This window comes from Spermophilus citellus (assembly GCF_964194105.1).
Source record: "Spermophilus citellus genome assembly, chromosome: 9".
NCBI classification, from domain to species: Eukaryota; Metazoa; Chordata; class Mammalia; order Rodentia; family Sciuridae; genus Spermophilus; species Spermophilus citellus.
The window spans coordinates 14,011,911-14,031,001 of record NC_138191.1 but is presented as its reverse complement, the minus strand read 5'-3'; the positions used below and the strand labels follow the sequence as shown (position 1 = coordinate 14,031,001).

At 37.5% G+C, this 19,091-nt stretch overlaps 1 protein-coding gene across 5 annotated transcripts in view; it reads right to left on the bottom strand.

The window, feature by feature from the left end:
* DDR2 (discoidin domain receptor tyrosine kinase 2) overlaps positions 1-15,073 on the bottom strand; it is a 162,985-nt gene extending 147,912 nt beyond the window's left edge. For 3 of the 5 annotated variants that reach the window (XM_081307615.1, XM_081307620.1, XM_081307618.1), the window contains exon 1: positions 13,845-14,008. The gene's annotated coding sequence lies outside the window, so the exon portion shown is untranslated. Of the gene's footprint in view, positions 1-13,844; positions 14,009-14,969 lie in introns of those variants that run through there. The other 2 variants (XM_081307616.1, XM_081307619.1) reach the window with 1 other exon arrangement.
* Between the last annotated feature and the right edge of the window lie 4,018 nt (positions 15,074-19,091).

The window sequence follows — 19,091 nt, the reverse complement described above, 5'->3', positions numbered from 1 at the left end:
TCTCTGGCCTCAGAGAAGATATAATTGACACCTGCTGTAGCTTCTGGCCACTCCCTAGGTCCTCAGTCTCTCTCCAGCATTTCTTTAAGCTTCATTTGCCCCGTGTCTTATTTGCATACTGTGTATCAGTCCTTACTATGGTTGCTTCTGTACAGAAAATGCACAGACTTTTTTCCTGTCATTGTTGCTTAAATAATGTAATGTAACAACTGTTTACATAGAATTCACATTTTATTAGATCTTACAAGTAGTCTAGAGATGTCTTGAAGTACATGAGAGGATGTACATAAGATTGTATGCAAATACTATGTCATTTAATGTAAGGTACTTGAACATCTGCAGATGTGACTCCTGGGATCAGTTCCATGGGCACCAAGGGATGACTGTATATACTCAATTTCTTTTTTTTTTTTTATTAGTTGCTCAAGACAATACAGTGATCTTAACATATCATACATTTGATTCAAATAGAGTATGAATTCTCATTTTTCCACATGTACAGATTGCAGGATCACATTGGTTATACATCCATGTGTATACATACAGCAATCCTAATATATAGTCAATTTCTAAGCAGCAAAACCAGGACTAGATAGATTAAGTGACCCCTGAGAATTAGCAACTGGAATAATTCCCCATGTGCCACATGACATGATTAGATTCAGAGAAGCCTGAGAACAAACTACAAACTTCATTTATCTCTGTTACATCAGTCAGCACAGCAACTGTGCCCAACCATATAATCACCTAAGGGGTTCAAACCACATCTTACTCATGTTCTTGTTATTTTCCTCTGAGCCTCTTCCTGCTTCTACCACCAGTTATTATAGAATAGAAAAATCATAGATCATTTTCTTCTTTTGAACATACACATGATCTCAGACTTTCATGGTTGAAAGAAACTTGAGAATTCATCTAGTATTAGTTAAAACTTCTGAGGAAACTGAGGCTGAGAGGGTTCATTGACTTGCACTAGGTCTCCAGTTGGTAGTAGATCCCAGACCTAAATTCCAGACTCCTGTTTCTTCCCATTATACTGCCAATTTTAGTATAAGGGACATTTTTAAAGACAAACTCTCCAGAACTTAATATCTCTGAATATATGCTATGCATCCCTCCTCCCAGGTGCTTCTCCTACAAAAAAAAAAAAAAAAAAAAAAAAACATGGTCTGATACATTTGTGAAGTGCTGCAAGCTAACCTCTCTTAGACAGTCAACATGTTTATTACCATATGAAACACTCTGGGAAGTCCTGCAGCAAAGAAATCTGTTTCATTCTCTAATAATATTTTCCAAATTAACTTGACCACGGAACTCTGTCCCTTACCCAACTCCTGTTATCTATCCAAAACCCACAAGTTTCCAAGGATTGGCTCATTAGCAAGATGCCCTTCACAGGTCCCAAGCAAAAGTGCCCCTACTGAGTAGTCCTTACTATGGGGACCACGTGGGAGAGCCACAACAGCTGAGGAAGGAAAAAGAAACAAAAAATTGTCCTCATTTGTTCCAGAGTCATTTATTTGCTCTGCCAGCAACAGAAGGTAAGATAGCCACAGGACACTTAGACATGGGATCCTAATGATAATCTTAGAGCACTCATCTTTGACCAAGGGTTCTTATGGGAAAATGAATTTTGGGTTCTCATATACTGCACATCGACTAATGTGTGAGTTTCCCAGTGCTTCTGTCCAACACTGGCATTGATGCTGTCTTGCCAGTGTCCTTTCCACATCTCCTCTAGTTTTTCCTTTCACGCTCCACCATCCTGGTCTAAAACCTATCATTCCATGTCTGGACCTCAGAAAACAGCTTTCTAATGAGTTTCCCAATTCAATTCCTTTTCCCTGGCAATTTATCTGACATGCTGCTGTCACATTAATCTTAGAATGACACTGCATCTGCTTTCAGATGAAGGAAATGGTCAAAATTCTACAACATCCAAAGCTCTCATGGATGTCATAAAACACATCTGTACAGAGCAATGCTCTCCATGCTCCCTGGGGCACGTTTCCCACTACTCTGGGCTCATCTTCCACTATTAACTGAGCCAGCCATAGCAGTCTGGCTGCCAAGACTCTGCTGTACTTCTCTTTGTTTCCTGCTTATCCAATTCTTTCCAGTTCTTACCTTCCAGCATCCACTGCTAGCCCCCTGAGCATAGAAACACTTCCATGCACTTGCAAAAACAGAGCAGTTATCTCCACAATTACATGTTCTGCTCTTTTACTGTTTCCTAAATTTTTTATCTTATAAGAAACTTGAGAAGGGAAAAGACTATGCCTTATTAAGTGCAAGGGTACTTGGTAAGTACTCTTAAAAAATTATGCCAAATAAAAGAATCCACATTAACCTCAGACCTACAAATTATGCAGAAAACTGCAAGTCTACAGAACTTCAAGTCAAAAACTAGGGAAACTAACATCTTTCTGGGCCTCAAAGGCACTTAAATTTTTCTAGTTCAATTAACTTAGTTTTAGAAAAGGGAAAGACTTTTTTCTATTGCATCCTGGAAGACCCAGGAAATTTTCGCTTTTTTCTTACAGACATTCGTGCTTTTTGTCCCCTTCTCATAGGCTCCTTGCCACACTTGGCCTCTGAGAGTCTAGACCCAGTATATTAAGTGATATTTAAACATGTATCTCTAAACTTTCCAAGGCTCTAGCCAAAAATATATTCTTCCCAAGAATACATGCTCTCTTGACATTTTCTTTCATTCTTTCTTTCAATTATTCAACAAAGATTTACTGAGCAGTCTTTAAGATGCAAAGACAGATTTTTAAAAAATTATGGTTCTTCAGGCACACACAGTTTAATCATGTGGCCAGAGGGAGACCTGCAACAGAATCACCTGAGAAAGGCTGCTAAAACAAGAAGGTCTCCTGGATGCTGCATGTAAAATTTCTTATTGAGTAAATCCGGAGAGAAGCATGGAGTCTGACTTTCTTAGAAAAAAAAATTATATTCCAGATGATCCTGAAGCATACTAAAGTTTAAGTTCCACTGACTCAGTAGAAAAGAAAAACATATAAGGGGATAATTATAGAACAGTTGAGCTTATTAGCAGTAAAGGAGAGATTCACAACATAGAGTGGAGGCACATGGAGAATAACAAAGAAGTGGGTAAAAATTCACCTGTTGCAATGAAAAAGATATAGGTTAAAATTCTGACACTGTCACTTGTCATGTGATTAGCCATTTCTTAGAGTCACTTGTCCTCCTATGCAAAACAGGAAAACTATCCACTTCATGCAATTATTACAAGGTTTCAGTGAGATTTCATATATGAAGCGATTAATTTAATTTTGGTTCATAATAAAAATTACTCTGAGGCCATCACAGTTTTCATTAATTAAATCCAAAGGAAAAGAACAGATCAGAAGTTTTTCTGAAAAGAGCCCAAATTTAGCCCTTGTACAGTGTGTTTCAAAGTATAAATGCAATCTTACAGCCCACAAAATTTCAATTAGGAATGGAACCACCATATGACCCAGATATCTCATTCCTTGGTATATATCCAAAAGATCAAAAATCAGCATACTATAGGGATGCACCTACATCAATGTTTGTACCAGTGCAATTCATAACAGCCAAGTTGTGGAACCAACACAGATACCTGTTAAAGAAGAAAATGTGATATATATATATTACACAAAATGGAATTTTAATCAGCTGTAAAGAAGAATTATGGCATGTGCTAGTAAATGGATGGTACTGGAGAATATCATGTTAAGTGAAATAAGCCAGACCTAGAAAGTCAAGAATGGAACGTCTTCTTATATGCAGAAGACAGCCCAAAATAAGGGAGGGATGGAATCCCAGGAAAATAGAATAGAGTTTTCTGGAATTTTTAAAATTTGTATCTTCTACAATTTGACATTTTAATACAAGTGGTAACCAAATACCAACATAGAGTTTCAAGGCCTGACTTTTCATTTGTGTTTATAATTGTACAAATGCCAAATGAAAGATCAAGACAAGAACCAATCTAGAAATAGAAGAAGAGGTGGGAAAACTGAGTCATAGCGTGGCGAGGGGCAGTTTAATCTGTTCAGTCATAGCAATCAATGCCATTTTCATGCTGTGAGCAGATGTGTGATTTGGAATCGGACTTTTCACATACCAACAAGTTCCAATTTATAAACAGAAATTCTTAAGCATAAATACACAAAGTAGAATGGTTCTGTTCCTGTTTTTATTTGAAAGGAGATTAGATAACTACATAATACTAATGTTATTATCTCCACAATGCTAACCTTATCTTCAAGTAAATTCAGAAAATTATCAAATGATACCTCTTTAACACTGACATTTGATGACTGCCTATTAGAGAGTTGTGTTTGAAAGTTGGTTTTCCTGAATTAACAAACCCTTGAGACTATTAAAATTAACTTGTTCAACAAACTTACATTAACAAGCATTCTTTGAATGAGTATTAATACATTTAAATAACAGACCCAAATTAAACAGAACTGGACCCTGAGGATACATGTTCCACTCTAATTTCCACACTAGTGCTTAATTTCAACAAAACCACAATACCTGTCACATTAAAATAATATTTCTAATTTAAACATAAGCAGGCTTATAGTTATGTTTGACTTCATTCATAAGTTTGCTTTGGATTTATAGTTGCATAAGAATATGAGCATAAGAAGTAAATATAGAGGCTGGGGATGTGGCTCAAGCGGTAGCGCAGTCTCCTGGCATGCGTGCGGCCCGGGTTCGATTCTCAGCACCACATACAAACAAAGATGTTGTGTCCGCCAATAACTAAAAAATAAATATTAAAATTCTCTCTCTTTCTCTCTCTCCCTCTCTCACTCTCTCTTAAAAAAAATGTCTCCCCACATTTAAAAAAAAAAAAAGAAGTAAATATAACGTCAAGTTTTTGCACACACAAGTGTGTGTGTGTGTGTGTGTATGTTACTGGGGATCAAACCCATGGCCTTGTGCATACTAGGCAACTATACTACCACTGAGCTACATACCAAACCCCAAGTTTGTACATATTTTTTAATAACATACTAATAATTGATCATTTGAAGAACTGAAAAAATTTTCTCTATAAAATAGGTCCACATATTATTCAGGTGTAAGTAATACCAGATTTGACAATTCCAAGGAAAGATTCCTTGGAAACTATATCTACTCTACCATCAATAACTCTGTCCCTCAAAAAGATCTGGTTTTCCTGAATTAACAAACCCTTGAGACTATTAAAATTAATAATGTCTTGTCTATTCAATAGAGTGTAAGCAGCAAAAAATGTGCTACATCAGCAACTTGTGACCAAAAGTGCCCCTGTACACATCAAATCCACATAGACTCTAGTCATTACTTTGAGATTTTTCTATTCCAATGCATCCTACATCACCACTGGCAAAGCCATTATTCTGGTTATCTTAACATCTTAACATCCAAGCTCAATATTGCTTCAGTAATGAATGACTGAAAAAAGTCTTAGAAAAACTGTTTACCTCTAAACATGATATTAAGCAGCAGTTAATTTGCTTAATGTGATACAATATTTTTTTATTCAGAATTTTTTGGGAGGCGCTTTTTTTTTTAATGAAGGAGGTATGGAGAAAGAGAACAAGAATACTCCATAGTGAAGGGAGGAGGTAATAGGCAAATACTTCCAACATCAGAACCCTGAGCACACAAAGAGGAAAGGGCATGATTCAGAGAAAGACTCCAGCACTGCCCATGGTCAAAACAAGAGAAGCCAAATCTGGGAGTGTATCCTGAAACCTAAAATGACTATTCATCACCTTCTTGGACTAACCATCTTCTGTTTATTGTTAAAATAAAATAAAACAAATTAGCACTATGTATTCAATAATGTATTGAATACACTATATACTATAGTTTAGGGTATATACTATACACCCAAGGCACAGTAAACATTAATTTGTAATCCCATCTGTTCCTCCACATTTATATTGTGAGGACACTGGTATCTCTCCTCGACTTCCATAACCAACAAGAATCAGGATCTGAACCCAGTACTTTTGATAGCAAGCCCAGTGCTTGGAGCATTTCTCTATGACCTGGTTCTCTTGAGACTCTGACCCTACAAAATAACAAATTAATGGAAATTAACTGAACTCTTTTATATCCTCAAAGTTTATAGATTATGAGGTTTTAATTACTCCCCACTAAGAATTTTCCCACCAATAAATAAGCGCTATGTTAGGCATATTTAAGTCCTTAATGCATCTTGAGAGCTCAGTAATTACTCACTTGGAGTTATGCTATAAACTGAGTTATAGAGACCACCTAAGACATAGTCCTTGCTAAACTAGGTGGTCCTGACCAAAAGAACTGGGGATTCAAATAACAACAAATGTTGGCAAAGATGTGGAGAAAAAGGTACACTCGTCACAGCTAGTAGGACTGCAAATTGGTGCAACCACTGTGGAAAGCAGTATAGAGATTCCTCAGAAAACTTGGAATGGAACCACCATTTGACCCAATTATACCACCCCTCAGTGTACAAAACAAAGGACTTAAAATCAGCATACTACAGTGATGCAGCCAAATCATTGTTTATAGCAGCTCAATTCACAATACTTACACTATGGAACCCACCAATATGCCCTTCAACAGATGAATGGATAAAGAAAATGTGGTGTATATATACAGTGAAATATTAATCAGCCATAAAGAAGAATGAAATTTTGGCATTGGCTGGTAAATAGATGGAACTGGAGACTATTATGCTAAGTGAAATAAGCCAATCCCAAAAGAACAAAGACTGAATGTTCTCCCTGATATGTGGATGCTAACACAATAAGGGGTTGGGCGAGAATAGAAGTTCATTGGATTGGACAAAGGAGAATAAAGGGAAAGGAGAGAGGATGCCATTAGGGAAGACAGTAGAATGAACTGGACATAACTTTCCTATGTTCATGTATGAATATGTGACCAGTGAAACTCCACATCATGTACAACCACAAGAATGGAATCCTAATTTGAATAACTCATACTCCATGTATGTATAATATGTCAAAATACACTCTACTATCATGTATATCTAAAAAGACCAAATATTCAATTACAAAAAAAAAAAAAGAACTGAGGATTCCTATAAGTGATATCTTGAATATATGGAAAAACTGAAACTTTGCCTATTTTTTAACCAATTGTCTTTTTTACTATTGAGCTTTAAGAGTTCTTTATATTTTAGTTACTAGTCATTTATCAGGTTTGTCTTTTGCAAACATGTTTTTCCTATCTGTGGCTTATATTTTCATTCTCTTGACAATGTCTTTTATGGAGAAGAAGTTTTTAATTGTAATGAAATTATCAATTATTCTTTCATGGATGGTGCCCTTAGTATGGTACTTTAATCACCATGTTCAGGATGACCTAGCTTTTCTCCTATGTTGTCTTCTGAGTGTTACAGTTTTGCATTTACATTCAGGTCTGTGATACATTTTGAACTAACTCTTGTAAAGGATGTCAGGTCTGTGTCTGGATTCATTATATCTGCAGGCAGAGATCAGTAGTTCCAGCCCCATTTGTTAAAAAGACCATCTTTTCTTCATCGTATTCCTTTTACTCCTTTGGTAAAAACCAGTTAACTATATTTTTATGGGCCTATTTCTGGGCTCTCCATTCTGTTCCACTGATCTATTTGTTTATTCTTTTGCCAACACCACTCTTCCTTGATTATTATGGATTTATAGCAAGACTTGAAGTCTAGTGGTGCCAGTTCTCCAACTGCTTTCTTCTTTCAATATTGAATTGGCTATTCCGGGTCTTTTGACTCTCCTTATAAATGTTAGAATCAGTCTGTCAATGTCTAGAAAATATCTTCCTAGCATTTTGATTGAAATTTTCATTTGTTTTTAATTTCCTTTTTATATTATGTAAGCATTATCTCAATTTAAAAATCTACATAATGTACACGTTCTAAAATTAGAATTCCATCTAAGTAAGAGTTAACTTGAGTTATTCCTGAGTGAATTTAACTCTCATTCTCTCTCTCTCTCTTTCTTTCTCCCTCTCTCATTCTTCCCACCCACTACCTTTCCACCTTAGATCAACTTGTTTCCCTGAATCGCAAGGAGGTACATCCTGAGGGACAAGTGCCAACAGCCTTTGTAACGTTTACCGGTTCTCTAAGTTTTATGTGCTTTCAGGAAGTTACAGTACTGCAAGGCATTTTGTTATAGCTCTCATGGGCTGCTGAAGGGTGATCTCCCTATACAAAGCCCAAATTTTAATTCATTTTACATTTGGTGAGCAATGCAAGTGGCATGTATTAATGTGGTGGCACTTTAAAAGCGCCCAAATCATAAGAACCCAAAATCACACAAATGCCCAAATCACACACATGTATATGCACATGTACACCCGCCTGCACTTTAAACTTAGCATGGGGATATGGGAAGGATTTTTAATTCTTGAATTTAGACAGAATGATAATCATAATTATGATAATGATGATGAATAGTTTAGCAACAAAGACAATAATGATGATAAAAAAGTACAGTCCCAATAAAGACTATAGGACTGTTGGTAATGACTTTATATTTTGTTTGCCTATACAGATATCTTCTTTATTAATTCAATAATATTTGATGTGCTTTTGAAGTTTTCTCTAGTCACTGCTATTGTTTCCCAAGTTCCTAAAGACAGAGATTATGTCTTTTACGTCTAGATCTTTCATTTCTGCTTTTTAATATATTTAGTAGGTATTTGTTGACTCTCTACTATGATTGTGGTAAGCCCTGGCCCTGAATAGGCAGGCATTAAGTGTCCAGCAAATTATTTTACTAAAAGAGAGACTTCAAACTATACATATAGGAATTATAAATATTTTGAGAAGCAGAAATATGATGTATTCTTTTCTACTTCTATAATAGCTAGTTGAGAACATTTTTAACAAAAATTATTGATAAATATATATATATATATATATATATATATATATATATATATAAAATACTACAATAAAAAGGTTATTATTATAAAAATGGTACAAAGGGTAAAAGGAATATAATAGAATTCTCATTCTGTTCTCAATTTTTCTATAGGGCTAAAGGTACTCAGAAATATAAAGTATATTAATTCATTTTTTAAAAAATTTTTTGTACCAGAGATTGAACTCAGGGCTCTTAAATACTGAGCCACATCCCCAGCCCTTTTTATTTTTTACTTTGAGAAAGGGTCTTGCTAAGTTGCTCAAGATCTCATTAAATTGCTGAGGTTATCTTTGAACTCATGCTCCTCCTGCCTCAGCCTCTGGAGCCACAGGGATTATAGTCATGCACCACCACACCTGGCTTTTTTTTAAATATTTTTAATGAACCAACTTTATTTTATCTCTGGGACTTTATTCTAATCCTACTTAAGTTTCCTAAGTCTATTAATTTTAAAGAGAAATTATGAAAATTAAAATACAAAATTTGGGATCTTATTTTTTTTAACCATATCTGGCTCCATTGACAATCACCATGCAAGAACTAGTTCCAAAATATTTTAAAATCCCAGCTCAGCAAATTTTAAAAAGCAAAATGTTATTAAGCCAACCCTGAATACTAAATTTTCCCAACGACTTTTCTCCAAATTCTTGTTATATCCCCACAGAACTAAAGTAATGAGATTTTGAAGAAATAAATAGTCTTATTGATAACTAAAACTAAGAACAATGCCTGGCAGAGAGTACCCAATAATTATATGCTGAAGAATGAATAGATTAATATAGCAAAGACAAAATTATGACAGTGTTTCAGGATGCTGTGGAATTCATAACAGGTAAAGAACATACCTTGAATAACATCTCAAAATAAACTCTACTGTCATGTTTCTCTAAAAAGAACAAATAAATTTTTAAAAAAACATGAAAAAAAGAACATACCTTGTGACATTTTTAAAAACCAACACCACTTGGAGAAAAAAAAAATAATGAGAAGCTATTTATCTTAGACTTGAGAGTTTACTGCAGTTTTTATTATTTTATGTTTTCCAAATTCATAGTATCCAAAGTTTAAAAAGAAAAAAAAATTCCAAAAGTACTACATTACTCTAATTTTTAATCCATCTCCTATCTCAATTTATTGTGGGCTTGAGCCACTCAGATCCTTAGCACAATCTTGCATTATAGTAAAGCTTGCTGAATTAGCTTCCTGTGAAATGTGTCCAAAGGGCATCCCACCTATCTTTTTTTTTTTTTTTTTTTTTTTGGTACAATGCTTTCCATTTCATATACATTATCTGATCTGAATCTAAGGGAGGCAGATGAGGAAACTGTGGCCCAATGAGGATAAAAAATTCCTCAGGTACAGAAATCTAGAAAATGATGGTACTGAGACCAAAGCCTCACTGTGTTCTTTGCACTACATTAGGCCCATGAAATTTTATTTATCCCATGCCCTCTCCCTCTCCCACACATGGCAAAGCAGCAGTAACCTCTGAGAAATACCTCCAAAGGACTTCTCAAAGATTTTTTGGGGTGCTGAGCAGATGGTACATACCTGTAATCCCAGTGCCTCGGGAGGCTAAGTAAGTAGGATTTCAAGTTCAAAACCTGTCTCAGCAAATTAGTGAGACCCTATCTCAAAATAAAAAATAAAAAAAGTCTAGGGATACAGCTCAGTGTTAAAGCAGCCCTGGGTTCAATCTCCAGTACAAATTTATATATTTCTCTCTGAGGTCTCTCTAGGTACAAAACACTAAGCCACAGGACAACTGAGTGTGTGAATCTGTTACATACAGTGCCCAGCAGAATCCAGGTATTTCAGAATAAGTCTAAACCTGTGTTCAGGAATTTATTTGTCTCTGAAATGCTCTTCCAATCCAGTGATACTTCATTTAGCCCAAAGCTGACCTTCATCTATGCTTAGAGGCCAAAATGAGATTCCAGCTAATATGTACAAATGCTCATTGAACAAAATTAAATTAAATAGAACAGAATTGAATTGCCAAAGGTAACACACTTGAAGATTCATCAGCAGAGGTACTTAACCCTCCTGGTTCACTTTATAATCTGGAAAACATTTTGAAGTATCAACTCCCTTTCCTCATCCTTAAATATTTTAATTTAATGTGTCTGAAAATCCTCAGGATCAATCTGGTGTTCCAAATACACTGGTGAACAGTCTTCATTAAGAATAATTCCTGAATTCACCAGGCACTGTGGCATACACCTGTAATCCCAGCGGCTTCGGAGGCTGAGGTAGGAGGATCACAAATTCAGAGCCAGCCTCAGCAAAAGCAAGGCACTGAGAAACTTAGAGACTTTGTCTCTAAATAAAGTTCAAAATAGGGCTGGGGATGTTGCTCAGTGGTCAAGTGCCCCTGAGTTCAATCCCCGGTACCCACCCCCAAAAGAAAAGAATGGTTGCTGAATTGGCATGGCCTCAACAGAGAGGTTGAGATAAGAGGTAGGTGATGAGACTCCATTGTATTGATGCTTCCACTACTTGGACATGAAGACTGTTAAGGATTCTAAGTAAAATTCAAAATAAGAGGCCAAAATGAGATTCCAGCTAATATGTACAAAGCTTCTTCCCCATTTCCCTTAACTTTGAGGTTTTAAAGCAGATTTTAACCAGAAACTGAGGTAGGGCCTCTGCTGCATGCTGACCCTCCACCACCAGGGGATGAAGGTAAAGGATGAAGAGAGATGCCCACTGCCAGTAACAAGAAGGACCTAGGTCTAGCATCTCAGCTAGACATGAAGGTTCTCAAATGTCTTTCTCCCTGGAGGAGAAAGTGAAAGACTGGTCCTGGCCAAACCTTTCTTGTTCAGAGCTACAACAGATCCAAGGGGATGCTTAAAGAAACCCAGTGTGCTTCATCCTCCTCTACTTTGGGTGAGGAATCACAGACAAACCCTGACACCCGAGGAAAGTTTCAGAGAGAAAAACCCAGAAATATTTCCCAGGGAGGAGTGATTGTTTCCATTCAAAACAGATGGGCACCTATTTCAGAGTTTCACGCATAGCCAAATGCACCTCTCCTCCTCCCCCCGCCTGCCACTGGCATCACCACCGACTCCTTCACATTACATTCTGGTGTTCAAGTAATCAGTCATGAAAGCCATTATAGCCCTCAATGCATTCATGTCCGATGTCTCTTAAAATAATAATATTGCAAGGTATTATTGCTCCCAGGTAATAAATAGAGACGCCAGAGTGCAGAAAAGGTGAAACAACTTTGCCAAGTAGTAAAAGGTAGAGCCAGAACTTAACCTAAATCTTCTGATTCTAAATCCCAGGCTCTTTACATGACAAAGGTTAAGTATATACCAACTGCCTAGAAATTAACCCACATCTGACATGCAGATAAATTTGCATCCAAGTGCAAAAGTAACCTCCAAGAGGGGATTCAAATCATTCCCCTAGCCTGACAAATTTACCTCCTAGTCACTGAATGAAACAGGGAATTTGACTCCAAAAATAACCAACCCCTAATGTGGAGGAGGGTGAGGCAGTTATCAGTTGAACAGTGATTCAGAGCACAGGACTTAGAGTTAGATGTACTTGAGTTTCAAACACCTCAGTTGCATTTCCTCTAAGCAACTCATTTCACTTCCCTTGGCATAAATATACGGATCTATAAGATAGAGATAATGCCTTAATGTAGTTACAAAGATTCAAATAATGTACACTAAGCTCTCAGTATGGGGACTGGTACATACACAATAAGTACTCAAATGTTAGCTTTCTCTTATTTTTCCACACACAAACACAAATAACCACAGATACCATTAACATCCTCTGTATTGCTTATAACTATCCTTGTGATAACTTGTTCATGAAACTGCCTCTCATATCTCAGCCAGAATAAATCTTAAAGATTAACATGGAAGTTGAGGTATAGAATGGAACAAGTACTGGATTAGGAATAGTGAGAACCTCAATTTAATTTTTAGCTCCACTATAAAATGTGCTGTGAGACCCAGAACGGGTCAGTCCCCTTTCCACTCATTTATGACCTCTGGGAAATGAAGGGACCGAAGGAGATTGCAAAGGCCTTTTTCAAGTCTCTTGTTCCTCCAAGGAAAGGAAAGGATCGGAAGGCAAACAGTCCGCAAAATGGTGCTGAACCCCCTACTGGCTCGAGCAGTGTGAATTCTCACCTCAAATGGCTGGCCTGAGAGTTTGAGCCACACGGAAAAACGCTCTTTCCCTTTGGATGGGACTCTGAAACCTTGGCCAGAACTCAGAGGTCCCAACTGAAAACAGCTTCAAGTCATTGGATAACAAAGGGAAAAGCACCCAGAGCCAGCAAGAAAAGTCTGGGAAGCTGTATTTCATCATCAACCGACTGAAAATTCCACCAAACAGCCAGCCTCCAGCCCAGCCACCAAAGTCTCAAGGTGAAGCCAGCCCTCATCCAAAGCTGCCTTTCTCACAATCAAATCAGCAACTGCCTTGTAACACAGAAAGTGCTTGGTTATGTCTCTCCAAATCTCAGGACCCTCAAACAGCCCTCTAAATGCCTAGAAACCTAGCTCCTCTGCTTTGCTTTCTCTTTCCTGAACCTAGCTCTGGAATCGGCCTGTCTCGCCTGCCAACAATTTCACCTCTGCTCACACTGTTTATTGTATCTTGCAGCTGCCATGGATTCATTTACTTTGCTTCGACCTTCTTTGGTTATTAACACTCTTTAATCCTCCCTGCACAACACAAATCCAGACCCCCCCACATCCAAAAACATGGGATCTGACATTCTGAGGCTGTGTGCTGCCCCACTCCCCACACTTTCTTGCCTCACTTGAGACTCCCCCTAAATCTTTTAAAACTTTTTCCTGAAACATCAACAGAAGTGTATTAGGAGCTTTCGTTTTGGAAAAAGAAGGGGAAAAAAATGAACAAAACACAACTTACTTTCATCCGGGGGCGCACAGTTTTGGAAAGAAGAAAACAGAGGTATAATCCACTGCGATTCCCCAACCCCAAAAGAAGAATTTGTTGTGAAATGCTTCTTTTTCAACTTTGCCCGTGAAGGAGCCCAGTGGTAGGCATACATCCACAGGCTGATGCAAGATGCCTTTGAGAGAAACCTCACATTCTGAGGATTCCTGGGAAAGCGCCAGGGATCCCAGCATCCAATATATTGCACATTTGGTTTCAATTAGAAAGGGGGTTGGGGAGGGAAGAAGGAAAGTCACCAATCAGAGCTGTTTTCTGTTTAGAGACTATTTCTTTTGACCCAAGGGACCACAGCAAAGCTATAATTTACAGCAAAACCCATTCATAGAAGAAAAAATATGTATAACCATAGGACAGACTTAAAGATGTAGCTCCTTTCCGCCTTATCCCCACCGGCATCCATCCCCAAGCCTTCCACCTCCGTCTAAGACTTGGTCCTCATCCTGTGACCCCCACACACCTCATTTTTCTTACTCGAGTTGAAGCTGTAAGCAGAACTTAAAAGTTTGGAGTCTCTTCCAATTGAAGCTTCCAGGACAGTTGGGTCACATACATGGAGCTGCTCCTTCGTGTTTTGACCATAAGAGATCAGAGCTGAGCCCTCCTTTAAAAGATTAGATTTAATTCCTTCCCCCCACTGCCTCCTTTACCAAAAAATTTGGACGGTTCCAGCATCCATGATTCCTATTTTTTTTTTCCACTCAATTCCCAGTTGGCTGCTGCTGCCAAGGGTCTGTTGCTGTCCTGGATTCTTGCTGCTAAATGAAAACACAAGCGTTTACAAGGACTTTCTAAATTATTTTGTAAACTTTTTTTTTTTTTCCTTTTCTGTGGTCAGGGCCAGAGATCATGTGAAAGTGGCATGTAAGGCAACAGGGGAGGAATCCTTGCTCGGCTCTCCATAGGATAGCTGATAATCCTCTCCATCCACCCAGACTCCAGCCTTAACCTTTCAAAGCCTGGATCACTTCGGAGCAAGCACAGAACCTGGAGGTCCTGATTCTCTGTGAGTGTACGGAGGGAAGGGAATCCACAGAGGAAGGTAGATGGCAAAAGAGAGGTTAAGAAGGCCTCACCTACCTTTAAGAACCACCTCCTGGTAAAGGGACCTCCTTCTTTGGGGCTCTTGAGCTATCACCAACTCTTCTCTGCTTATACTTGACATGTGATTGCACAGCCTCAAAGACTAGCAGGAAGAGAGGTGGGGCCACCAAGACAAAGAAGGAGGGGCATCCCCATAGTAAGTTTGGAGCATGAAATGCTTCATAAAGGGAAATACCAAGCAAAGAAACCTCCAATTGAGAATGAAATTGGTAAAATTATTTTGTCTGGTTGTGTACATGTACAAATATGTAACAACAAATCTCACTATTGTGTATAAACATAATGCACCAATTCTAAAAAAATGCTAATTGAGGTGGCCATAAAATTAAAATTCAAACTGTCAATGTTAAGCCTCGAAAAGGTTCAGCCCAGCACTAATCTGAGAGTCAGAATGCAGCTGTAATATCTGTTTCATAGTTGAAAGACGATACAGAAAATGGAGAGGTTGTTCAAATGACAGCCACAGAGACAAACGTAGAAAACAAGACTTAAGAGGAAAAAAAAATAGACTTAGATTTATTTTACAAACAGAAAGGTCAATACAAAGAAAAAGTATTAAGACTTCAAACAACTCGCAGCATCTGATATCAGGTCTGCGGTTACTGAGGCCAAGATGTTCGGCTCAATTCAATATATACTGAATTCAATGTATATTGAGCATTTATCAGGAACTTTAATGGGTGCCTGCCAAAAACATCTACAAACATCTGGTTATAGAAATCGTCCGAGAGTTCTCAGACATCCAAGCCAGGAGGGGTTTACTTCTTTGGCATTACTATAAAGAATGCACTGTTCGTATAAACCATGATTTCAGATTTGGTGAGGTTACAGGTCAAATGTGAAAAAGAAAATATCTTCATGAAGTCAGTACCTAATAAAGGACAGGTACCTGAGTGCCCTCAGACACCAGGCAACACTATTTGTATATGTGTGTAACTCAGATTCCACCTTGAGCCAGAAATATTGATTTCAAAAATCCAGCCCTCCTGGGCTTGTCTGAGGAAGGATAGGCAGTCCATTAGGACTTTACATACAGAGCAAGGAGGCTTCTGGGGAAGAACTCACTGAATGAAGAGAAAACTAAAAGGTAAAATATGGTCCAAGTGCAAGGGAGCTTTGCCAAGGGTAAGGAGAAGCTCAAAGAAAAACACTAAGTCACCAGACATAGTGGTATTCATCTATAATCCTAGGGACTCAGGAGGCTGAGATAGGAGGGATGTAAGTTTGAGACCAGTCTCAGCAAACTAGTGAGAGCTTGTCTCAAAATAAAAGAGCACTGAGGATGGGGTAGTTCAGTGTTAGAACAACCCTGGGTCAACTGAAAGAAAGAAAGGGGGAAAGAAATAGGAAGAAAGAGAGGGAGGGAGAGAAAGGGAAAGAGAGAGAAAAAGGAGGGAAAGAGGCAGAAAATAAGAAAGGGTAAGGAAGGGAAGGAAGGAGGGAGGGAACCATATCTATCACTCAAAATTATGCCTGTCACTCAAAATACCATCTCTATTATTCAGGCTATCCAGAGCCAAGTTCAAGGTCTAATCCTGAACTTTAAGAAGTAGATGCTACCCCAAAAAAGAGCAAGGAAAAACTGAAAGTAATATTTTACTGAAATGTTTGAGAGACATTTAAAGTTTTAGGAGGAATCGCAGAACTTGAGCCTCAGTTTTCAGAGGCGACTCTGGTTGGGCAGGGAGGGGTATACTTACTCAGCCTTGACGAGTCATTGCTATAGGAAACCAGATTTCAGAAGAAAGAAAAAAACAACAAATGCTGCTTCAAAGCTGAAAGAACCAATTCATGGAACACAAAGAAGAAATTTCCTGAGGATTCTCAAAACTATTTGATGGAGTTTTGAGTAAGGCTGGAATTCCTAATATTGTGGGAACAGATGTAGAGAAATACTATTTTATTACTCTTTTGTGAACGGATTTTACCCCCTGGTTGGCTCGGCTTGGGAAACATGAGTCATTGCAATCAGAATTATTTATGTTCCATAGAAGGCAATACATCCTAGTTGTGAGGACATTTTACACTCAAAATGAATAACTGAGAAGCAAAACAGAATTCCAGTACTAGGATTTTACTAAAAATGGCATCAAAATATCTGAAATGTTCAAGATGCAGTGTTAATTAGAAGTAAGGAAACGTGCAAGATGACTTTTCAAGATCTTTTCTAGTCTTCCACCCATGATTCAAGTAAATACAAGTGTTGAGAACTGAAATTAGTATTTCTATATCTAAATGGCTCATGCCTTTGTGATGCTTTAGGAAATACAAAGAATAATGGGAGTAGAAAGGATTTAATTGATTTAGTTTAAGAAACACACACATAACTTAAAATGACATAGAAACCAAATCTACATGGTACTTTTAAGTTGCAACAGGAGTTAGCAACCAGTAACCTAGTTTTATCTCCTCCCTCCTCTGCCTTCCTCTTCTCTCTTATCCTATTTTTTCTTCCATGTCTTTCCTCATGCATTCATTTTTCCTGACACTCTCTGTCTCTTTCTTCTGCATATTCCTGAACATCTTGCTCTAACCTATTTCTTTTCACCAAACCAGCTCTTTCAGTTTCTTTTCACACATTCCTAAGCGTTAGCCTAAAATGGCACCTTAGCTCTAAAATTTTTATTTTTTTAAAGAGAGAGAGAGAGAGAAGAGAGAGAGGGAATTTTTTAATATTTAATTTTCAGTTTTCGGTGGACACAACATCTTTATTTTTATTTTATTTTTATGTGGTGCTGAGGATCAAACCCAGCGCCCCATGCATGCCAGGCAAGCACGTTATCACTTGAGCCACATCCTCAGCCCTCTAAAATTTATCTCCTTGCTCCAAGGGAGCATTAGAGAATGACTAGTTTTGTTGAGGCCCAATTCCTAAATTTTGGTTCGAAGAATTATATTAATTAATCAAGTGTGCTTTATTTATTTCTCTTCTGTCTCTAAACAGTGGGGGGCAATGGGTAAGATAACATGAATATGTTCCCAAGGGTCCACACTCATAGATGTCATTTCTCAGAAGATAGGTGTCATGCATTAGAAGAGCTCCACAATTTTAACAAATAATTATGGCAAATAATTAGCAAAGCCTGACAGTCCCTGGATTTTAAAGATATTATGCCTCACTGACCCAAATCCAGAGAACATTATATAAAGTCATATTGTACATACATTTAATATAAGTGCCAATCTTATAACCCAATTCTTAAAATGAGACTGTTTGTTATTGTATAATAGATCCACAATAGACAAATCCATATATATATATATATATATATATATATATATATATATATATATATGCATAAAATCTTAATATTTTAAAAAATTCAGTATGGAGGAAATTTATAGATAACAAAAATACTTGTTTTCTTAAAAGTAGAATAATCTGAATGTCCAAACAGCTGCATATAGACTTCCTTTGGTTCTTCCTGAGTTTAGCTCATGATTCTTGATCTTAGTGTGCTTAGGATTTATGTGGCAGTCAGGTGAGATGATACATGCCTGCAATCCCAGCAACTTGGAAGGCTAAGGCACGAAAATTGGGGCCAACCTTGACAACTTAGACCCTATCTCAAATTTTTTAAAAATATACATACAAAACGAGCTGGGGATGTACTTCCATGGCAGAGCACCTCTAGGTTCGATACCTAGTGTGTGTGTGTGTGTGTGTGTGTGTGTGTGTGTGTATACATATATTATAAATTTCCTCCATACTGAGTTTTTTAAAATATTAAGACTTTATGCCTTTATATATATATCAGTGGATTTGTCTATTGTGGATGTATTATCCATTAATAGGTAGTCTCATTTTAAGAACTGGGTTATAAAATTGGTACTTACATTAAATGTATGCACAATATGACTTCACTGTATACAGTGTATATATTTATAAAAATAAATATATGTGTGTGTGTATAGGGGGGAACCGGGCATTGAACTCAGGGGCACTCGGCACTGAGTCACATCCTCAGCCCTATTTTGTATTTTATTTAGAGACAGAGTCTCACTGAGTTTCTTAGTGCCTTGCTGTTGCTGAGGCTGGCTTTGAACTCGTGCTATGATCCTGTCTCAACCTCCTGAGCCGCTGGGATTACAGGCATG